This window comes from Haemaphysalis longicornis, unplaced genomic scaffold (genome assembly GCF_048455015.1).
Source record: "Haemaphysalis longicornis isolate Haplotype H1 unplaced genomic scaffold, Haemaphysalis longicornis Haplotype H1 scaffold_5, whole genome shotgun sequence".
Classification (NCBI taxonomy): domain Eukaryota; kingdom Metazoa; phylum Arthropoda; class Arachnida; order Ixodida; family Ixodidae; genus Haemaphysalis; species Haemaphysalis longicornis.
In genome coordinates this window covers 45,432,549-45,456,236 of record NW_027526385.1, presented here as the reverse complement: position 1 = coordinate 45,456,236, position 23,688 = coordinate 45,432,549, and the positions used below count along the sequence as shown (strand labels likewise).

General features: G+C 43.0%; 2 long non-coding RNA genes across 2 annotated transcripts; both read left to right on the top strand.

Annotated features, from left to right (window-relative positions):
* The first annotated feature begins 585 nt into the window (after nt 1-585).
* LOC144139207 (uncharacterized) lies at nt 586-6,882 on the top strand. Its single transcript, XR_013316101.1, has 3 exons — nt 586-715; nt 2,921-3,155; nt 6,852-6,882. It is a non-coding gene; the product is annotated as an uncharacterized LOC144139207 (long non-coding RNA).
* A 4,319-nt stretch (nt 6,883-11,201) lies between these two features.
* On the top strand, nt 11,202-18,460 carry LOC144139206 (uncharacterized). Its single transcript, XR_013316100.1, has 3 exons — nt 11,202-11,383; nt 15,434-15,557; nt 18,254-18,460. It is a non-coding gene; the product is annotated as an uncharacterized LOC144139206 (long non-coding RNA).
* Nucleotides 18,461-23,688: the final 5,228 nt, after the last annotated feature.

Below are 23,688 nucleotides of genomic sequence, written 5' to 3'. Positions count from 1 at the left end.
CATCGTAAATCCTGTTGGAAAATGAAAATGTATTTATTTTTCTTCCTCATCATTCGGTAATGGTAGTAACTATGGCTAATCGTGATTACTGAATGGAACTTGGAACGACTAGAGCTTTAATTTACGGTACCCACGTGGTCCATGTCCGTTCTGCCCCCTCCCCTCTCTGTAGAAGCCCATGCTTTAGTGACAGACATGTGCTTGCAGCCAATTGTACACTGTTAGAAAAAACCGTAAAATTACAGCGAACTTTACGCCACTGGAGCCGTAAACGCGCCGTAGGCGCTGCGAAACCGTACGTTCCCGCTTACGGTACCTGTACCGTATCTTCAAAATACGGACGTTCAGGCCTTCCGGCCCCTTATTTCTGCTTCATTCAATTATTAGCAGACATTTCCATAGCGGATAAGCAACGTACCCAGCATTTTCACTTTATTTCGGCAACATTCTCATCAAATTTCTCGTCTCTACGTTTCTTCTCGGCGCAACGTGACCGGAGCACCAAGCGGGAACCACGCGGCTGATCGTGGAGCGAGACACGCATGCGCAGACAGCCCAACGAAAATTTTTTTCGCGCCGTCTGTGCCGTTCGGAAGCTTGCGGTGCTTGCGGGTTCCATGACAGCGAGGTTCGTCAACGGCGTATAGTTTCGAGATTTGTTCGACCGCTGCCAACGCTGGAACAACGAGACTGCTTCCACGAGACTGCTTCCACGGTAAGAAGTCTCCCGTGAACGTGGATGATTTAGAATTGTTTGGCTGGTGTAAGTTGTCCATGTCGCGAGCGTTTTAACGCCGCCGAACGGTTGACTGAAGGTCGCGAGCTAACCCTCGCGCAGGCAGCTTGGAGATGCGAGATTAGACTACATGTGGTCGCATCGCGTCCCTTGAGATAAGGAGCTGGGCGTTATAGTAAATAAGGTATACGCGGTCGCATTGCGTCTCTTGAGATAAAGAGCACGGTGTTACTGTAAATAAGGTATACGCAGCGTGTAAACAGCCAGTTGGCAACGAACAAAAGGCAGCTTAGTTTACTCGCGAGTGTAGCCTCTACGAGGCGAAATTAATTTAAAAATTGCGTTGTGGGCAGTTCTGATGCAGTAGTATGATATAGCGCGTTCTGTATTGCAGAAATATGCCATGCACTTTACGCAAGTTGCACGTTTTGTTCCCCCTGCTGCGTCCTGACTCAGCCTTCACCGCTAGGCATCTAGTTTATGCGGGAAAGCTGTAGCTGGGTTTGACGCAACGAAAAATGAGAGCGTAGGATGTTATGGGGCTTTTTTTTTTTTGCCTGGTGTTTAAGATTAAGTTAAACTACGCAATTTTTATCTAGACCAACTTCACGAAATAGATGTAACTTCAAAAAAATCTTTCTGAAAAATTTTTGAACAATGTCATTTCTGCTGTGTTGGATAACATTAATATGTATGATAATTTTATTACAGTGCTTGTTTTTCAGTGTTGGCTTTATGATTTTTATCATGCATAATTGTTTTAGGGAACATGTAATTCTACTCAGGAGCCAAGACGTTCGCCGCGTCGCTTTATTTGTTCTAGGGGCGCAGCTCTTTTTGGGATGGAAGTGTGGAATAAAAATACCTGTCTTGAAATCTCGCTCACGTTAAAGATCCCCACCCCAATCATTAATTTGCTGCCCTCTATTACTATGCACCCTAGATTAGTTACTTCAACGTATTCAATCTCAACAATGAAACCTAATTACGTAAAAAGAAAATAGGATATCTTATGTAAAGCTTAATGCGACTTTGCAATTTATAAATGGGCAAGTTATGTTTGCAGTTCAGAATATGTTTGTAAGGATGGTTTGTGACGACAGATGGTTTGTGACGACAGCGTGACGACAGATGGGGACAAGTGGAAAGACAAAAAGCATGCTATTATGTCTATTTATGAATTTATTTTATTGTAAAAATCCCACAGCCAGAATGTAGCTGGCCACTCAAAAAAAAATCTAGAAACCCAGGCCTGCTTCAGAGCAATGTTAATCTGCATCGCGATCCCAAGCCGCATATTTCCTGATGACAACATAACATTTTGGTTCTTTTATGGCAAAATGCAAGGAGCACTTATTCATTTGTTATTGTCTATCTCAGTTTATTTCTGCAGCATGCTTGGGTTTCTAAGTTACATATTATTTTCCTGTGACAGTGCATGTGCTAAAAACACGACCTCTGAAATATATATACGTGTGTGATCTTTTTATGATAACATTTTCAAGTAAGACCGTGTTCATGGTTGAAATACGCAGCGCATGAAGATTGAGATGGCGTTAAAGAGACCTCTTTCACTGAGCCTTTGTCATTTTTCTGCATATTTCATTCATTTGACCCCTTGCCCCCGGGTGGGGAACAGGGGGATCGCCGTGTGTTTCGTGGGTCTAAAGAAGGGAAGTTTCCCGGTGTCGGAAAAGAAGTTTTTGAGTGCCTTGATAGCACGCAAGACGGCGCGCTGTGGGCCGACAGCAAATGTGAGGCGGCAAGCAACTTTACTAAGGAGGGTATAGCTCCATGGCGAGTACGAACCCACTAGCATGTTGCGAATAAAAAAGAAATTTGATTACATAATTACCTACGTGTTTCCGCGAAAATGGTAAGGCTGTGACAGTGCTTCTCTGAGCAACTTTATTGTATGAAATTTCGACCTTTAAAACTGTGGCAATTTTGTCCTGCATAATCAACCCTCCCCCCAAATTCACGCCGAATTTTCTGGAAAAAAAGTGGGTTCATTACGCGAGTAAGTACAGTATGCTCAATCACCTAAGAACAAAGGGTTTGTATAGTTCGAGTGGGTAAGCTCAAGCTAGGCATAAATGCCTTGCGTGTGAAAGAAAACTCCAATGGTAAATGCAATTTTGTGTTATTGAATGTTGATGCCATGTTATTATATGAACTCTTTAGGCTCACAGGTGTCAGCCTCAGGGGGAAGCTCTGCGGCGTGCCAAAAGAGGAAGTGGCCGAGCTGGTGTTGTTCATTCGGTCCTCCTCCAAGAGCGAGTGCGTTCTGGAGTGGGCCCTGAAGATGGAACAGCCTGGAACTAAGCTTGGCAAGGAAAATGCTGATTCAATCTGCCTGATCCCACTGCTGGTGTCCTACTTTGGTGACGACCTGGAGAAGATAATGCAGCTGCACGAGGTAAGAGTGCTCCCATGTCTTGTATTGTAGCTGTATATCTGTGTGCAGTGATGGTTCAGCTATACAAAACAAAGAAGGCAATGCATAGTACTTTTTTAAGTATAACCTTTTAATGATATTTATCTGTTACAGCTAAAAGAGGGTGGAAGTGAGATGGGAGAAATTTCTTCTCCCAACTTTGGGTGTGAGGATTCCAATTAGCACAGCCGGTAAATAGTGGTACCTTCTGCTGCACCCTCCACGACAATCGAGAAAATTTTAATAAGTGCCAATCCATCAGGAATGCTTGGTAATTGTTTTAAGTAAATGAGTAAAACATTCTTTGCAGTAAAGCACTCTTTGTTTTCAGATCCACATTCATTCAGAGAGGTAAAAGTTGTTTTTTCTAACCAGTTTGCGAGCATTCTTTTTGCTCACCAAAATGGATGGGAAGGTGGGAATTGGGATTTCGGAGCTTCAGTTCCTTAGCCAATAACTGCACTTCGATATTGAAGCACTTGGGGTGATATATACCAAGTACAAATATTGTTATTGGTTCCTGTTGCATTGACGCAAGGCAAAAGTGCCTTGAATACTCTTCAGCTTGTTTTCTCCTGCATGCACAGAAAAATGCTGTTACACTAATAACAAAAAGATTTTCCATGTTTCTGTGTTAATACTGTCAGATAACTTTTGAAGTTTGTGAAATGCTGCAGCCAAGATGGTGTGGCAGAAATTCATTTCAACATAGGTGTTATAGATTCTACACTCTGGCATTCACCCAGGCTCGTAGCAGCATCTGACAGGTTGGCTTTAAGCAAAATGCTATGTGTTGCTGACGTCGTGCCATAAAACACCTCCCACTTTCTTTTCTGTCATGCTGTGCACTAGTGGCGTAGGCAGACCAATATTTCAGAGGTGTTATACACCAACAGGAAAAAAAAGGTGTGACTGCTCTGGTTGCCCAAACAATATACGTCATTTTTCTCTATGCATAAATTTTGGGGGGTATTCTGACATCACAACAGCTGCACACACCCCCCCCCCAGGCTACACCCCTACTGGGCACTGTTTTAGATGAACCAGAAAAATGTGGGGGCTGATATCATGTAAGAAGTATAGGCATGTCTTAAAAAGCTGGGATGACTGAAATGCACCAGTCCTTGGGCACAAAAGTGAGATGTAGAGAAGAGAAGAATAATTCTGGTACAAGAAGGAGTGGTTGATAAACGTTAACAAGCCTTCGAATGTTTGGAATGTGGCTAGCTGAATCCTCCAATGACCACATGCGGGCCTTTTCTTCACCACTCCCAAAACTTCAAGACTCCAGTAAGACTAAAGAGAGGCCATGCGTTTCCACCTTAGCCAGGACCTAGGAACTGTTTCTTGGCTGCATGAAACCTCAGTACAACCATTGCTTACCTGTCCATCATTAGAACATTTGAGCTGACTCGGTCACTAGCAATAACCAACAACCTTGACCAGGCAACACTCTCACTCCAGGCCCTCAACTAAGCTTGCACCATGTACATCCCACAGATTGTGTAGTGGGAACTGTTAAAAGCTTTAGTTTAACTTGTTATTTGACATTTTAGGATGAAAGCTTTAGATATCTCTGTACCAAGCGCACACGGCGTGAAGTGCCAAAAAGTAATGGTACAAAAAAGTGGAAGCTGTGGGCAGAGCAAGTGCAAGCTTGTGATCACATACCAGAAAAGGGAAATAGCAGCGCAGGAGGAGGTTTGAAGGAGGGCTGGGAGAAGGAGGAATTGAACGCGCCTCAAGAAAGTGGAACACCAAAGGAGTGTGGGGGGGCTGCCACACGTTCTATACAAGCCGCCTTGAAGGGTAAATGTATGGACGGGGACTAACAAGGACGCTCCTGGCAATAGCGAGCGAGTGGAACGAGCTTTTGAAGATGCAATATATGTGACAGGGTGCAGCCGCAAATTTCAATAAGAGTTCAAAAAAAGGCCCAAGTAGGCTTTCACATTCTTAAAAAGTTCACCCAATAATTTTTTCTGTTGCTTGTGAGGAATTCGTGTAGTTCGGCTCTCCCAATGCGTGGCTACTGCATTGCAGTCATATACAGTTACAAGTAGCGAGGACTTTCCTGCAGGACAGGGGCTATAACGTGTCACCGAAACATTATGCACAGGGATTGTAATTAATTTTTCTGCTTCCGGATGGCCTAACATCAACGTTGCGTGAAATGTGACGTGTGCGTTCTCACCTCTTACATGCATGACAATTAGTGGACCACCTGGAGTAAATTATAAGATGTCTGCATATCACCCAAGCTTTTGGCAGTGCTACACATGGTGCCTGCAATAATACGTACATAAATATACAAGTACATACAGTTTATGCTCGTTACAGCGGATCCGGCAACAACAGACTTTCGGTTACAACGGTCCATTTCTGTTGCTTTGTCTGGTCCCCATGCATTTTAAATGGAGTCCACTTTGCTCAGAATGGACCCGGCTAGAGCAGACTATCGGCTACAATAGACTAAATTTTAGGCGAAATTTTTCGACTGAATGTTTAAATCGGGCTTCCGCAGGGTCGGCATGCTTTTTCTTTGCTTAATTTGGCGAGAAAACCTATGTCTGGCAACATTGTTGGCAGCAAACCAGTGCCAGTAGACTTGTCTTTTTTTTGTGTGTTTGCGACCAGCGGCATGAGTGGCAGGGTAGCTGATTTCACTGTCGGATAAATTAAGCCCATTTAGCGCTGTCAAACATTGGGAAAAACAGGCCGACATCACGAGAAGTACAGGCCTGTTTAAGCAGACGGTCCGCTCGACCATCAAGAATGAGGCCGCTGCCGATAAACGCGACTCTGGTGAGATTGAACAACAGTGCTACGAGTGCGCGAAGTGGTGCACCTGGAGTTAAGTCTTCCCTTCGTCACAGTTTTTTTTATGTAATTAAGAACCCGGGTTCAGTGAAGGTCAGTATTTATTATTCCCATGCATGCATCAATCCCGTTTCGTTCGGTGAAAAAGGTAAGAAATGCCTCAGGGGGGTTGGTTCCCGTACATTGTATGCAATCTGCCGGTGGCCGTGCGCAGTCCAAATGGTCTAACTTTCTATTTCACAGCTGTCCATCATCAGATTATTTCATTACAGCTGTTTCAATGACCTGGCTAAAATCATAAAAACTGTGGAAGCTGCTTTGGGGGAACGTCAGGCAGTGATTGGATTTGTCTGACGAATGGTTTCTGGAATTCTGCCTTGTCACGAAGGGATTCAAGGCGCCCAGCTAATTCTGATGGGCGCAACTGATTTTTGTAGCTGGTTAATAATTGCTCCTAGTTATATTCTTGCTTCATTTGTTCTGCTTATCATGCATCTTTACAGACTTGACCGCATGCAGTAGGCCTTTTCCAAGTGCTGGTGCTAAGCTTTGGAAATGATGTTTAGGCGATTCTTTGCCCGTGGGCAAACACTGAGGTGCTGCAGGCATGTAAAAACAACAGTGTTTGTACTATGTATATGCAATATCGGTCAAAGTACCCAATTTTGCACTCATAACCCCTCCTCTTCCCCTCCCGTGTCTGATACTGCATACTTCGGCTACAGCAGATGTTTTTCTGAGGATTAAGAAGGTCCGTTGTACCTGTAAAACAACAGAATAGATGAAAGGCCTCTAGATATTTGGAGACATCTTCAAAATTTGTTCTTATTGCCCTTCTATTTTTTCATTGTGTATTAGGCATCAACAGAACTTACAGAAGAATTCCGGGCCAGTCTTCCTTGAATTGCCAATTATTGGAGTGCTGGGTAAGCTTTCCCAGTTCATTTCCTTTTATCCCCTTTATTTTTTTGAAGGGTTTTGATAATTAGCTTTAAACTTGTTGAAACTTTGTATAAAATGTGATACATTTCAAGCCTCCAAGTTTGGCACAGGAAATTGCGGCATTAAAAATGTCTGGCATGAATTACATATATTGGCCAAGCATATACTCTGTTGGGTTGTAGGTTAGCCACCCGTCAATCAAAAAGAGGTTCAGGTAAATATTATGGCCACCTTGATTGTTAAGAATATCGTATCGTGATCATCAATTTCAAAAAGAGCAATGTGGGCATGCAGCACCATTGTTTTCATTGATTCAACTGGTGTTTGTATTCTGCCAGAAAAACGTCTTTTCTCTTTGCCAGATTACTCATTAAATTTTTTTTTTGTGTGTAGTAATACAATACTGATTTTCTGATAAAACACCATATTTCCCCACGCATATAACCCGCCCCTGCATATAATCTGCACCTCCACTTTGAGATGCCGAAAAAGAAAAAAAATATCCTCGCGTATTTCCCGGACATTTGATTCCCGGACTACTAAAGAAAACGCGTATATTTAGCAAGTACAATACACTGACTGCAAGCCGAAAGTCACAATTCGCCATCCTTGAGTTTTCTTCCTTGTATGTTTCGTGTAATCGAAGGCTTAGCCTGTGTTACACCACGCACATTGCCGTGAACCTGCACTAAAGGGAGAACCCCATGCATTATCTGCACCCTATTACTTTGCCACTAGAATTTGGGCATTTTTGGTGCGGGTTATACGTGCGAAAGAACGGTATCTATTTCAAATGTATTCTTTGCTTCCATCTGTTTTTGCTCTGTAAGGTAACCTACACATTAATGTAGAAGAAAAAAGCTTATGCGCACCTTTTCTCAAACTTTTCGAGGCCAATCCTAAGCCCTCTCGACCACAAAGGACTTAAAGAATTGGCTTTACCTTTAAATGTGACAAAAATATTTTATAACAGTAAGAAATAAAGGTGTCTTGTCTATATATCCGACATAAAATATTTCAGCCTCGCCCGGTGCACAAGCTTGTAAATTTTTTTGCAGCCTGTACACTTTTGGCTTGGCCTAGAAAATTTTGACAAAGACTGTGTGCTTCTGTTCTGTGAAATCTGCCTGACATTTGCTTTGCGCTGCACAATGCGGATATGTATGAGCCATGGTAGCAGTTCTAGTAGTTTTGAACGGTCTGGCCAATATATATATATATGTGTTAAAGCAAAGCATTTTTCTACCCGGTTTGTATTCTTCGATCCCTTAAGGCGCGGTCACACTTGGCTGACACGGCAGTGATGACAATGCGACGGCAACGTTTACGAGTCGCTGAACCATTGGCCAACTGCTGAGTTGCCAGACTACGTTGTTATGCTACGCTGACGGTGACATAAACATGTTGGCCGATGGAAAGTGCGCGTAATGTAGCTGGCTTGCCGACCGAAGGCGCCAGCAAAACCGTTAGCCCGACCAGTCGCCTGACGCGTCGTCGAGAATAGACCGAGAAGCGAAAACTGCGCCCCTACAACATTCGTGCCACAATGAATGCAGCTCTGTTTGGTTAGTTTCTGGAGTGTAATAAACTCAGTAACGTCCATGAAGCTCATGCAACTCAACACTAGCGCTAATGCGATCCGTAGTTTGGCTTTAGATGCTTCGGCCGTGTTCTTCGGCGACACCGCTCTCCCGAACTGCAAACTGCACATGTGTGTGCTATCGGCTCGCCTGTACAAAAAAAAAAATCAGTTTCATGCAGAAAAAAAGTTACGTAGGGTAATTTGGGTAATAACGGATAAATACCGGCCAAGGTTTTTATCGTAAAACGCAAAATCAAAGTACGGCAAGCACTATCCCTGCAGTGTGAAATCGCAGTCGCAGCCGGGCACACATATTTTCGCGAGCGCTTTCGCGAAGCAGTGGAGTTAATGGCGATAAGCTATTGTGGGGGCTTCGGGGAACATTGCTTTCAGTTTACCAGCCAGGAGTTGTGTAAACCAGCTAGTAAACACCGATGTACTGTACGAAGGATGGACCTCCATCTAGTACACAGGCTAATTGGCAGCTGGTCGGCATTTGTGTTGGGGCACAGTGGTGTCATGCGTCGCGCCGCTCGCTCGCTCGCTCGACGTTGCGGGTTCAATTCCTGACGGGGTGGTTTTTTTTTTTTTTGCGGTTTTTAAAGGAGCATGGTCTGTGTATCCAATTTTCGAATCATTTTCTGCGTGATTTTGAGAAGCAACTACCTTTGTTATGGAAAATTTCCTTCGAAACAGCGAGTGGCGTCTGGAGCCACAATTAAGCTTACTTTTCTTGCACCGCGTTTCTCAAAAATGCGGTACCATGGTGCACTGTAAAGCCTTCACTATTAGAGGAGGTTAAATTTCCGCTGACGTACGTACTAATTTAGATGCATATTCTACGTGCTACAGAGGTCTTTTTTGCCGGGGTTCATCCATAAAATCCGTATTATTACTGCCACGGCAGCAGCGAACATAGCTCTTTTATCTTTGTTTGTGATCTAACAAGAAGTTGAGAAGTACACACATTACAAGCAGCGCACACGCGAGTACACACGAACGGCTTATGTCGTGGCAGTCGTGACACGATACTCTAAGTTTGACTAAAGAAAGAAAGAGATCCCCAGTGGAGAGGGTCGCCGTGCGGTCGTCGGCGTGGTGTGACAAGCGCGTCGGCCGACATCGTGCAGACACTGAGGCCCCGCCGATTTCCCGCTGACGCAGACGATTGGCCAACGGTCGGTGTCAACGTGGTGTGACATGGCTGCCGACAGCTCGCCGACACGGTGTTGGCCGATCAAATCGTCCGATGGTCAGGCTAGTGTGACTGCGCCTTTAACCATTTTGTTTGCTGCCAGTTTGCCAGTTTTCAACCTACCGAGTTAAAAAATGCTTTCACATTAAAACAAGACAACTCCGAGTGCACTCGACTCTTTTACAGTCTGTGAAGACAGATCAACCAGAGAGCTAGCTTGTCTTTAGCACCTGATGGCAACAGAAACAGTAATGCTTTATTTGCGTGCTTAGCAAATTAGCATCCTAGAATAAGCATGGAGAGGACAAGGATTTGTACTGGCACCTTGTTTTGCTATTACAACTCTGAGCCCGGAACTCTGATTCAGCGGATTTTGTTTTTTTTTCTTTCAAAGTTCTCCATTATGATAAATGAAGTGGGAAGAGACTGCTCTACCACAAAAAAATTGTAGAATGCTTGGGTCATGTTTTCAGTTTTTCAACTGATTTACATGCAATTTTAGCAGAAGTGTATGCTAAAGTGCCACTTCCCTTGCACAATCTTCTGAAATCGTTCTCACATTGGCTTGGACAACATGTTAGCAAGCCTGTATGGCTGAGTATGGCCAACTAGTTTTTACCTTTTGAAACTGTGCATAAAATAGCACGAACAGAGTACAGAACTTGGTTTTAGGAAGCAGATGCGACAGATACAAGTGCCAAATTGACAATACCTGTTTACCTTATCAGAAAACAAGATATCCTGGTGTAAGTGTTTTTGCCACGGAATGCTCAGGAGTGTGTCGACTGACTTGACCACCCCTTTTCTGGCTGCCTGAGGCAGTTCACTCCTCCTCTTGTCCTTGCAGCCCGCGATGCTTCATTTATCCTCCTTCCTTCTGTTTCAAAGCAAGTCTGCCTGGCTGTCGTGGCACTGGGCTGGCTCAGCTCAGAACAATTGGAACCTTGAGAAATGGTTTTCCATGTCCACCTAATTTCAGTAATTAAAATCAAATTAGATTCTTGAGTGTATAGTTAACTTCACATTTGCAAGGAAAATCTAACTAGGTGCATGAATCACGTACGTCATGGTGGCATAGAAGGAGCCGAAACGTTTATTGAGAAAAAAAAAAGAAAACACTTCATATAAATGCCTGTAACATATACAGCAGACTCTCGTTGAGACGAACTTGGTTATGACGAATTTTATGGGTAAAATGTCCACCTCTTTTGCTCTCTTGCCACATGCACAAAATTAGGCAAGCGTCTGCTTAAGACAAATTTTTAATAATATGAACAAATATTCATGGTTCCTTCGAATTCGCCTAAATGGGAGTTTGCTGGATATCGGGGGACCGTCTGAATTGTAATGTAGCATTTGGTATTCAGATGTATTCTAATAACGCTTGTCTGGGGGATGTTCATGGAGACTATCTGAGCGATTTAAACAAAAGAAAAAAGCAGCTGCTTCAAGCACTTTTGTATTATATATTTCCAGCTGTACAATTATGACTTCTTTGTCTTTCTCATGCCAGACACTCTTTAACTGCAGCTGCCACGTGTTTGTCGACCGGGCACTTGTCGTGGAAAATATAAGCTTCCTGCTTGGGGTGGAGCTTCTTTTGGCTTTGTACTTCTGCCTGAACATCAAGTATCCCAGAGGGGTTGCTTCGACAATGGAGTTCATTCAAAGGTAGGTTGTTTTCTGTTTAGTTTATTACTCTGCTTATTGTTGGTGTAGTAGCTTCTGGTGAATCTGCCTTGCAGATAACAGCTGTATTTTGTTAAACTTGGCATCCTCATAAGCAGTGGTGCTGAGCAACATAGTCGTGATACCACCTACTTATACATCTTATGCGGCCAATCAAGTTAAACGGTGAAGACAAAATGCAACTGTGGGGAATTCAAATTATGTACTGCATTGACCCAATCACTACGAGGCCAATTTTAATGCAAACTTCCAACAACTAAGCTGAATAATAATGGCAAGAGATGTAGTAGTGGTATGTCACCTGCCACTTTCTTGCCGAGTCCATATGACATCTTGTTAGTGCCACTAGCGGCTGCAGTCTAAAGCCATTGCCATGAAGCATGACTGTGGGATAGTAGTTGTGCGTCAGTTGTGTTGCAAGACATCATTCGAGTTGTAATGTGCAATTAGCACACCATTACCTCAATTTATAGTATTACTGCTATTACATCACTTCTGCGGTTTGTAACAGGAAATTTTAAGATCTTTCACTATTTTTGTCATTCTTCAGTTTAAAAAAACATCTTTCAAACATGGAATGTAGTTGAGCGAGCTACCTAAGGCTAGTTCTTTCTGACCCGTTTAAGCAGCACTGTAGAGGGGCATGCGGTGTCTGAATGAAATATTTTATGCCACAAAATCAAGGAGAAAGTCAGTTCATTGCAGCAACTTGAAGAGAAGAAATGACAACTGCAGAATAAAAGTGCAGATTCAGCAGGTGTGTCTGTTACCGTATTATGCGGAATAGAGATCGAACTGGAATATAAGTCGACCTCCTGACCTTGTAGGCGAAAAATGCAAAAAAAAGAATTGGTACACGCTATTGGTTTATTGAGGATACAACCTGTTTCGTCTCAGATTACTCTTTGGGGTTGTCATCCATGGTGCAGACCAGGGAATTGCTTATGCAGCACTTTTTAAACACTCACAAGACCGTCTCATCGTGAAGCAAGCGCAAAGCATGGGAAAATCGTGTGCACACCATACTGATAGCCAGTCTGTGCAGGTGGCTAGCAAGCATCTCAGGGTATCCATTCATAGAGATGTCACACGGCGCTTGCAGACAAAAGTCGCCACTTTGTGCAGAAGTGCACATAGCAGCGCTTTTGAAACGAGGTCTTACGAGCATTGCATACAAAGAACTGCCCTTCAGCTAACACCAGTAGCACACTGTAGATGGCCTTCAGCGACACCAAACTGGCACAAGCCAGACACATCATGAAAAACTTCCAAATTTTCGTTTAATTGCTGCTGTGAAATGGCACCACGTGCTTAAACCTATTTTGAGCGAGAAGGAAATGTATGCACACATTCACTGACAGCGAGAGAAGCAACAAAACAAAGATTGTGGTGCGTCCGAGTTGTTGAAGAAAAGTACCGTAGAAGTGCAGCTTGCTGGGCCAGTTGGTGCATATCGAAAGAATGGGAACCAGCGAAAAAGACGCAAAACACGGGGAGGGACGAGACAACAAAACGCCGGGCTAGCAACTGAAATTTAATGAAGAAACCGACACACTCTCTGAACAACCAAGTCAACGCATGCGCCAACACGTACGTGTGAAACGAATGAAGATGCTGTTGTTACTAACTACCTCTACTTTCGTATCAACACCACTCAAGTTTGAACGAAGCCAATTCCTTTATCGCTGAGGATGATAGACGGTGCGCTAATGCAGTTGCCTTCCTGCTGTTGTCTTATGAAGAACGCCTCCAGTATTTCCCTCTCATTCTTAGTCCTGCCTTTTCCAAGGATCGTTACACTATCAAATAATGGTTCGCACTTGCACTGTCGACAGTGAAAGGCAAGGTGTCCAGCTCCTTGAGAACTAACGCGCAATGCTCCTCCAGCCGCTCATTGACACATCGGCCGGTTTGGCCGATGTAAACCTTCCCACACTTTAGCAGAATTTTATAGATGACACTGTGCTCACATTTAACGAATTTCTTGGCATGGTTTGTCTTACACGCTCATTTCTCTTTTCCCATATTTCCAAAGCACGCGCATAGTCTGGAGAGCTTACACGGCTCGGAAAAGACCACTTGAACCCCGTGCTGCGGAGCAAGTTTCTTTATGTTGTGCAACACTTTATGTATATACGACATTACTTCAACCTTTCTTTTTTTTCTTCTTTTCATCTGGTCCCTGTGACTAAGAATTAGAGGGAAGTACTGCAGGACTAAGAATTAGAGGACTAAGAATTAGAGGGAAGTACTGGAGGCGTTCTTCATAAGACAACAGCAGGAAGGCAACTGCATTAGCGCACCTGCGTCTATCACCCTCAGCGACAAAGAAATCGGCTTCCTTCAAACTTGAGAGGTGTCGATACGAAAGTGGAGGTAGTTAGTAACAATAGCATTTTCATTCGTTCACGCGTACGTGTTGGCGCATGCGTTGACTTGGCTGTTCACAGAGTGTGTCGGTTTCTTCAATTAAATTTCAGCTGCTAGTTCAGCGTTGTGTTGTCTCGTCTCTCCTCGTGTTTTTCGTCCTTTTTCGCTGGTTTCCGTTCCTTCGTTGAAGAAAACCACCGGTAGTATAAAAAAATTAGAATATACAATTTGTAGGGAAGCATTTCAAAACGCGCCCTAGAAGAAATGTCGACTTGCGTGGAGCCGTTTGTCAGATATATAAAAAAATTTTAGTTTGCATTGTACTCTTGCCATGCAGTGAAGCCCAACCTAAATTTCAAAATGTGCAATTTCTGGCGGTTCCCTGGAAGAAATCTGGTGGTTTGACATTAGCAGCGGCAGCAATTTGCCCCCACGTAACATAAAAACATCTTGTCAATGACCGACTTAGCATTTCCGGCCAGCAGAGTATTTGGGGCAAGCGCGCAATGCGGAAAAACATGCATGATGTTGAAAACAAAATGAAGTTGATGCTTGTTGACGCTCACCGTCAGTTATGATGTTCTGTTTCGCTAATGTAGCCTTGCTTGCAGCAGTGAGGTGCAATGCGCTAGAATCGTGCCCTGCAAACTTTTGCTGTTGTGTGATAAAAAAAGATCAGCATTACCAGCCTCCTCCATTGCAGTGCCACCTAAAATTTTTGAAAAGAAACAGTACAAAACGTATTGGAGACTGTCCGAACAGAGGGTTCAACTAAGAAACAACACTACACTCTGAAGATAGCCTCGTATGAAAACAAAACTGGCAGGCGGTGTGTAAGGCGGTTTGAAGCACTCTCCTCGTCGAAACTGATATCTGCATGGTGACTGGGTGCTATCGTTTGACTTGCCTGGGAAGTTCTCATCACAGAAATTGGGTTAGGGTGGGTGAAATCAGGAGCGGCAGGCTTTTTTCAAGGATTAGTAGCGGATGCTCAAGGCTTGAAGGTGGCTCAAGTAGGCTTGAAGTTGGGTAACTGCGTGGTAGCGCCTATATGAATTTCGCCATGCAGAAATGAAAATGAAACAGTTGTAAACTGTTCGTTAATGGTCCTGTGGTAAGTGAAACTACAACACACCTTAGAACAACGTACGCAGAGGGAATAAAACTACCTAAACAGACACTGCTTGACATTTTCCGCCAATTTCTGAGATTATTACTGTCAGAGTGCAAGCCTGACGATGGAAAATCGGCTTCTGATTCACCATTATAAAGAAAAACAAACGCTGATGCAGACTAATTACCAGTGGCCTGTATTCTTCTTCAGTAGCGTTGACCACGCCCCTTTTCCACACCCAGGTAATGCAAACGCTTCTCAAAAATCACATTTTCATTGCAAAAATGAAAACGAAATGGAATTTGAAAGGGCATTTTCTGAGCTAACTCCAGATCGTTCCAGAAACGGCTGGAATGCTGTGAAAAGGGGCTCCCAAGGTATCTTTGAAATTGAACGGTTTTGAATAGGTGCGGTAACGAAAGAATTAAGTCGCTGTGGTTAAGTCACTTAAGAAAGAGGCGTCACTGTGGTAATAAAAGAACAGGCTAAGCCAGCAAGGAATTTAATGTGTTGGCTGGACTGACTGTTATCTGTTTATTTTGTTTTAGGTACCTAGTTGGCATCACACCAAGTGAAGGTACCAAACAGGAGGAAGTGCGGTCCAAAGGAGCGGAGTCAAAGGCCATGAAAGCCGCCGCAGAGCTTGAGACATTCAAGAAGAAATGGAGCAATGTGAGTTGCAGGCCTTTATAAGTTGTGTGGTGAACTGTATGCGTCTGTTCTGGAACTTATACCCCCCTCCCCCAACACCCCCCCCCCCCCAAAAAAAAAAAAAAAGAAAGACTCCACAACCACGAGAACCCCACCCAGGGGGATATACACAGCCTCCCAAGAGGATACACAATATGGGGGGTTGTCGTTCTCCCCAGGAGAACGACAACCCCCTCAGGAGGATTTCGACACCCCCTCAAAATCAAAATTCTGGATTAACCCCTGCGTCTGTTCATATGACTGAAAGTACTGCACCCAATAAGTATTCTTTTAATCTGGGTATATTTTAAAGGAGCCATGAAGAGAAAACACAAGTTTGGTTCATTCAAAAGATTGCCTCGTTAGAATCATACTGACACCACTGCTAACGTAAACTTCGCTCAAATAAGCTATATATTTAGGAAAAAAAGGGAATGGCCATGCGACCCACTAGCTCATTTCCCGCAGCAGAACCTATGACGTCACATGTTACAGTTCTGGGATTTGCGGAGGGTGGCAAAAGCAAACGCAAATTAGGCAGAGCTTACAAGCTTGCCGAACGAGCTATTTGTGCTTAAATGTAGGGCAAATTCTTTTCAAAGCCGTAAGAAGGGTGGGACAAACAGTGGAAGTTTCGGAAGCACACGTAAACAGAAGTGCCGATGTGTACTGCGGTTGGTACTGCGCGCGCTATGCTTGGTTTAGCTGCACAGGACTGCAGGGCTTTGGGGTTGTCTCAGACTACACTTGCCGACTGACGCAAGGAACGGTGTTTTACGTGAGCATATTTATAGAGCGAGCACTATGTTTCACGAAGCAATTATTTTCTTCCTGAAGAAAACCAAGCCAGGTTTAAATACGGTCAAAAACAAACCAAAGGCCACGGAGAAAGAAATTCTTGCTCCGCGCCAAAGGCAGAAAACGGTATGCTACGGTATGGTGGCGCCATCTAGGTTCACTAACGGCAAACAAGGCCTCCCAATTGGCTGCAGAGCTATGGTCCCTAGAAATATCTTTCTAGGGACCATAGAAGAGCGCTCAATTCCTGTGAAGTCATTGCGGACCACGAGAACACTCGATTTAGTGGGAAAATTAAAATTTTAACTTAAATTAATCAATTTCTCAGTGAATAAAACATTGTTTGCATTTGGACAAGCGCTGGGGGCACTATAAAACATTAAATCTTTCGAATAACACAAACTTGTATTTTGTCTTCATGGCTCCTTAAAGGGAGACATGGATGGATCCTAAAACTATTCCTTTTATTTTTAAGTAAACTCTGTTAAACTTGTCACTCTTGCTGCTTCTTTTCCACTGATTTCAAATATTCCGTTATTTTTTTAGTTTGTCAATTAGTTCCCGAGATAATTAGAGGCAATCAACCATTTTTGGAGGAACAAGGGACAAAGCAGTGTTGGTCATAAAACTGTAATCTTTACATTTTCCAACATTATGAACCCTGGTGAGTGCAATAAGAGAATCAGTTTTTTGATGCATCGCTTGGAACTAATTTTAAAGCCCATTAAATTTCAGTGTTTGAAATGGGCACTCAAAATGGTTCCTTGCCACTGGTGCCACCAAGGTGTAAAGAAATCAGTGGGGAAAGCACCAAGTCTTAAAAATTTCACAAAGTTTACTTAAAAATTAAAAATTTTTTTTAAGAGCAGTGTCCCCCCTTAAAGATATATCCTGTACTGTACTAATCTGACTTGTCATGACTTACTTATCATGACTTTGACTTACCCGTACGTTCTTACAGGTAAATTTGGCATATAATTTGAAATTCCACTTGCTTTTTGCCCCAGTCATTTGGGCCTAACTTGCTTTCCCTTGGTTTAGAATTGCTCCTTAGGGTGTTTTACTCCACATAGTAATGAGCAATTCTTGCCATTTTCAGCAAACTGCATACAAATTACAGTATCCCTTTTCACAATGTAACATGTCACAGTGTAACATGGCACACTGATAATAGAAAAGACGAAAGCAGCTGGTACTGTCATTATTTGGATATATTACAAGACACGAATACATTGATAAGAATGGCCATTGAAGAATCTCAAAGGCGAATGTCAAAGGTGATTCTCAAAGGCAAGACAGGCACACTCAAGTTAATCTTTATACCATAATTACATGGTATAAAGATGCTGCACCCTTACAAGTGAGAATCTTCTTTCCCTGCTTCCTCTGTCACCTCCGCGTGCCGTCATGCCGAGGTTCTCATTCTTATGCACGCGCTATCTCCCGCAGACGGGCGGCAATTTCAATACATTTCGAAAACAGCAAAATGTACTCATACAATTATTTGCCCAAGCCGTTCACGAGGTAGTGTCTACTTTTCTGTGAGAGACTAATCAATCCTTTTTGGTGGTAATGATGGTAAATTACTGGAAGCTATCATTTGTAAGTACGGTGGCCTCTGCACTAAAAAAATGCAGACACGTCTGGTAGCTTGTTATAATCAAAGGTATGTTTTAAAGGTATATCAGCTTTTTTTTTTGGCCTTATTTTTTATGTACCATTTCATGGTCGTCCTCAAATATACAAAATAGGTCTACGGCATGCATTTTCACCCAGTTTTAATGAAGAATGAAATTAATATTTTATTGGTAATGGCTTTGGTAATTGTCCAGGCTTTGGTAATCTCCCAAATAAAAATACTTTCTTGTTTTTGTTTTCAGCTGCTCTGCTAAACTAGTTTCTGGACCGTCCACTGGACAACTGGACAATGATCCAGAAATGTTCGTCATGCAAGCCCGTCAAGTGATACGAGACAAGTTGCAAGTTGCAAGTCCAGAATGATGTATTATACAGTTCTCAATATAGCCTCAAAAGTACCCTTGTTGCTGTCAGTCTTGCCAATCTATGTCGATTTGTGTCATAAACAACACAAATTCTGTACACCAAATATGTTTCATTGCAGCAAAGTGGTGGGTGGAAATTGTTAACAGATTCAGTGCGCATGCTTGAAGTTACATGCTAACTGCAGAATTTCTTCTCTTCTCTATTGTGTTTGAGTAGCGTATTCAAAAATAGTACCACATGTGCCTCTTAAGAGTTAATTGCACTGAGAAAGCTAAATGAATCTGGAACAAAGTCAAACGGGTCAAGAAAATACAGTATTTATTAAGGGTACCAGTGATTGTGATTAAACTTCAAACCATTAATTAAATACTAAACAGATTAACGATGATAAATGAGCATCTCTTTAAAAGTTTTTTCTGAACTTCTGCACTGCTGTGCTTGTGCTCTAAGTTTATGCAAAGGTCACATTATGTAGTCTATCTTGTTTGACAGTAAGGATGCCAGTGGTACCTGCTTATTTAGAAAATGAAATAATTTTGCCTATGAGAAACTGTAGCCATTTCAAATGGCCGTGGCTAACTAGTGACATTCCCAAAGGCAAATTTTTTTTTGTTTTCTATATAAGCAGGTTTTGTGTCAAACAGAATAGACCGCATAATGTGACTATCGCGTAAGGTTAGAGTGCAAATGCAGAAGTGGTTTGTTCAAAAAAACTTTTATAGGCGCTCATTTTTTGCCGTAACCCTGCTACTGCTGCGACAGTTGCGATACAGTTAGCCTGCTTTACGGTTCAAATTCATCCGGTAAATGCCGTATTGATCTTTTACAGTTACACTCTTGTGAAAGTGCATGACGGTGTCAAACCGTAACGAAAAATAATGGTTTGTTTTCCATAAAAATGCAGTACGGTTTTGCATCATCAAACAAAACTTACGGTTTCTGCACTGCACAAGTGTGCTACAGTTCCTGTTCCGTTGAACAGAACTTGCGGTTTCTGCACTGCACAAGTGTGCTACAGTTTCTGTTCCGTTGAACAGAACTTACGGTTTCTGCACTGCACAAGTGTGTTACAGTTCCTGTTCCGTTGGACAAAACTTACGGTTTCTGCACTGCACAAGTGTGCTACAGTTCCTGTTCCGTTGGACAAAACTTACGGTTTCTGCACTGCACAAGTGTGCTACAGTTCCTGTTCCATTGGACAAAATTACGGTTTCTGTTGCGTATTCTGGGCTAACAGTGAAAATGCCGTAAAAGGAAGGAACGGTTAAATAAGCGCAACGCATAAATACGAATACATGCCGGCATCAAGAGTTAGCGGTCATTATTACCGTAGATTTACGGGAAAATTTTTAACAGTGTACCGTAATAGGTTTGGCGAAAGCTCGGCAGTACAATGAAATACGGCCGTTTCCTGCGGTCCAGTTGCAGTAAAGTTGGCTTTTTCTCAAGGTGGCTGTGCACGCGCACAAAAAATGACGGTAACCCGAGGCAAATAAAGCCTTGCTTTAAAACAAGTGTCTCCTTCTGTTCGTCTTGTCTTTATGGAAGCATAAACTGGCGAACCCAAGCAACGTCTTGGTTTCGAAATTTTGTTTTTTTACGTCGGTTTCTGCGGTCGCTCGCACAAACCGTATAAAATTAGAAAAATCCCGGGCCATCTTCACTAGCGTGTAACCTGCGGAGGGGCGAAGCATACAGTGTATCAGTGTATTCTTGGAGCATCGTCATTTTTTCCCACGGAGGTGAAACCGTAAGGTGAAACCTGAGGAAGAGCGAGGCATGCAGTATATAAGTGTATTTTTGTGCCTTGGCGTTTTTGCCCACGGAGATAAAACCGTTGAGGGTAGAGGTATGCAGCTTTGCCGTAAGTCTCGTGTTTTTTACGCACGAAGCGTTCTAGCGCGAGGCGTTGGAAAACGAGTGTCCAGCTGTGTTCTTTTAGCACGCGTTACGTTCTCGCGGAAGGCTTTGGAAAACGAGTGTCCCAGTGTTTTAGCACCGTGACTACATGATACTACCACGACATGAGACGACGACGACATGAGACGCCGACAGCCCAAGCCACTAAGGGGCTTCGCCCCTAAAAAAAGATATTTCTGCCGGAACGTAGAGTACGAAGACGAAACATATATATATAGGCATTTCCCAAACTAACAGCGCCGGTGGCGTGCATACTGCTATTAACGCTTTTTAGCTCAATGTGAACCCTAGGTAAGTTAGAGGTGAGAAATGTGTGCATAACAAGATTACCAGTATAGCGAAATTAACGCACGCGTTGGATTTCTTTTGACTAAGCTTATAAAAAAAAACTGTTTAAAACGACGTTTAAAAGGTAGCGCGCGCAAGCGCAACACGGGTGAAACAAGTTCGCTGACTTTGGCTGTCGTCACGAGCGACGCCGACGACGCGCGAATGCGGTAAACTTCACCCGGCTGGCGTTTGATTTAACAAGAAATTTGTTTCAGGTCACATATGTCTGCTTAGGGCTGTTGACGTACTATTGTTACGAGCACCTTTTATATGTATACGTCCATATATTGGCACAGCAGCCACGCCGTTCAGCCATCCTTAACCAACCTTAATACTCCATAATATCGCCTTAATCCCTGCTAAAGTATCGTGACCCACCTATATCTGCCTTAATCCCAGGTTAATCCCAGATCACTTATCGTTACTTACCAGATTACTTACAATAATAAGTCATCATTATTATATATTTACTCGAATTTGAGAATGACTATTCATCATTTGTGCACTTCTTGCACGTTTCAGTTGGCTTCTGGCTTTAGTTGTGTTTTTTGTGCCGTTCGTGTTGGCGCCGGGATAATTCACGGAAACGCTACAATGGTGCATTGAAGACTGCTGCCTTAAAAAACAGAAAAACCAGCCGTGCGCTCCCGCGGCCTCCTCGAGCAGCGCTTCTGACGTGGCCAAGGCTACGTCCTCTGTTTCTGCGGGGACACACTGTTTGGTGGTTTGCATATACGGTTGCTTCTCCTTTTTACCGTGTTCTACATTCTCGTGCGTCCTTATTCGTTTTTTTTTTTTTACCAGAGCGCCTCGACGTAATGTGCTGCTTGCGAACACAATCTTAATCTCCTGCTAAGACTCACGAGTATGACAATCTCCGACTTCGAATTTCAATACGTCGTTGGTTGATTATATACCCCACGTTAACGGTGGAACCGTCCCTTCCAATGTTTCGTGTGTGTATCTGAGGTACTCGAAGGTAGCTTCCTGTCGCTAACGGGGAGGTGCGCCACCAAAATTAATTAAAGAGAAACAGAACGGAAATGTAGAGATGTTTCGTATCTTGTTAGGCTTCTACAAATACGGTGACTCTTATACTTATCTATGGGCTAGCAGAGTAACCAAGTACCCTCCATGAGTAATGAAAGTACGTCGCGATAAGGGAGTATACAACAATACAAACGGACTGTATGACTCAGATCTTGACGAAACCTATGTATAACTCAAGAAGCCGAACCGGCTTAGGAAAGTGTGGGCTTCGCCATTTTTTGGACGACTGTGTAAGAGCTTCACACTAAACTTTTTTACACCCTTTTTGGCCAGAAAGGGTGTAAAAATCCTGTCCTCTGGCGAACACCTTTAAAAGTTGTTTTGGCGAAAAAGGTGTACGGATAAAAAAAGAGTGTTTGTGTGAACACCCTAAAATAAGGGTGTGGCCAGGGCAGCAGCTACGCAGGGCAATGTGAATTGGCGGAGCGCGCAGCATTCAACACAGTCAATACGCACAAATTACACTTGGAACGCAAATGAATTGAGCAAGAAAACCAACGGGATGAAAGCGGTACAGGGAGTGCATACTTAGTAATACATGTGCTTTTCTTGCTTTTATATCCAGCAAAGGAAAGCCCCCCGATCGAGTAGGTGGGCTTGTCGCAAAAAGAAAGATATTTAGCGCTAATTTTAGAACCACGGATTTTCCTAAGAGAATGTACAAATTAAAACGCAAATTTGCAAAAACTTCTTAATCACGAGGTAGTTTTTGTGTTCCATAACTCGTACAATTTTACTAATACTAAACAAATCTTCTCCGCCACCTCAAGTTAATTACTTCAACACCCTTTTTCCCAAAAGGGTGTAAAGCTACAAAGTAGGGTGTTCGAAACTAAAAAAAATGGCGTAAAGAAAAAGGGTGTAAGAAAAAGGGTGTAAGAAAAGACCGCCAACTAAGTTGTTGTTGTTGTAATCCTTTATTTCGAAGGGAAGGCCATGCGGCCATAATAAGGGAGGAGGGGTAAGAGGCAGGGAGGAGTAGCCGAGTAGCCTCACCCCTCAGCGGTCACCCAAGCTTAGCAAAAACATTGCAAAGCTTAGCAAACATAATAAAACTTAGCAACACCGGAAGAAACTAGGTCGATCCCCAGCTCCGCTGTTCTTTATTTGCAACTGAACACCTATTTCACACCGTTCCAACACCCTACAGAAAGCCGAGCGTGTTGCAGTCGGTAAACACCCTTTTCGCCACACGACTATAGTCTTTTAAATTCTGAAGGTTGCAGTTGGTGTTTCACGTGCCAAAGCTAAAGCTGGGGCATGAGGTGCACCGCATATGGAAACGAGCGATTATTGCATACGAGCAATTTTTTTTGCGCTTGAAAATTTCTTGCTAGTAGAGGAGTATATGAGGGGATTCTTTGTTCTTACAGTGCTGTTATGCATCCAAGCATGGCCTTATTCAATGAACAGCTGAACACCTTTTCCACACCCTTTCAACACCCTAAGAAACAGCAAAGGTGTTGAAGTTGATCAACACCCTTTTTTTTCATAAAAAGGGTGTAGAGCTAGAAAAAGGGTGTAAAGGCTTCCCAACACCCTTTTTTCACTTATGCTACACCCTTTTTGGCTGAAAGGGTGTAAAAAAGTTTAGTGCGTACTGCTCTTTTGCGTAGTGTGGTGACCAAATATAATTTTTTCAAATATATGACTATGTAAACTAAGTTTATTTCTTATTTACTACCACTTCACACAGACACATTCAGGGCTTACAAGATAGAAGGATGAAGCAGCGTAGATACAAACACGGTTTGGGACGCTAGATTTTTAAGAATACCTCAAACATGATGCTAATTAGATCGCAACAGTCAGCTTTCGGTATTTAAAAAACTCTATGTTAAGCTAGCTGTAGCTTATATACGACTAAATAATTTTGTACTGTGAGAACTCTCAACGAAGTTGTATTAGCGGTTGATGCCACATGTGGGTTTCGGCAGAGCCTCATCTGTCCTCGCATCACGAAACGCCCCTAAAATACCTGTAGCGTCAATTTCTTAGACACTATAGCTAA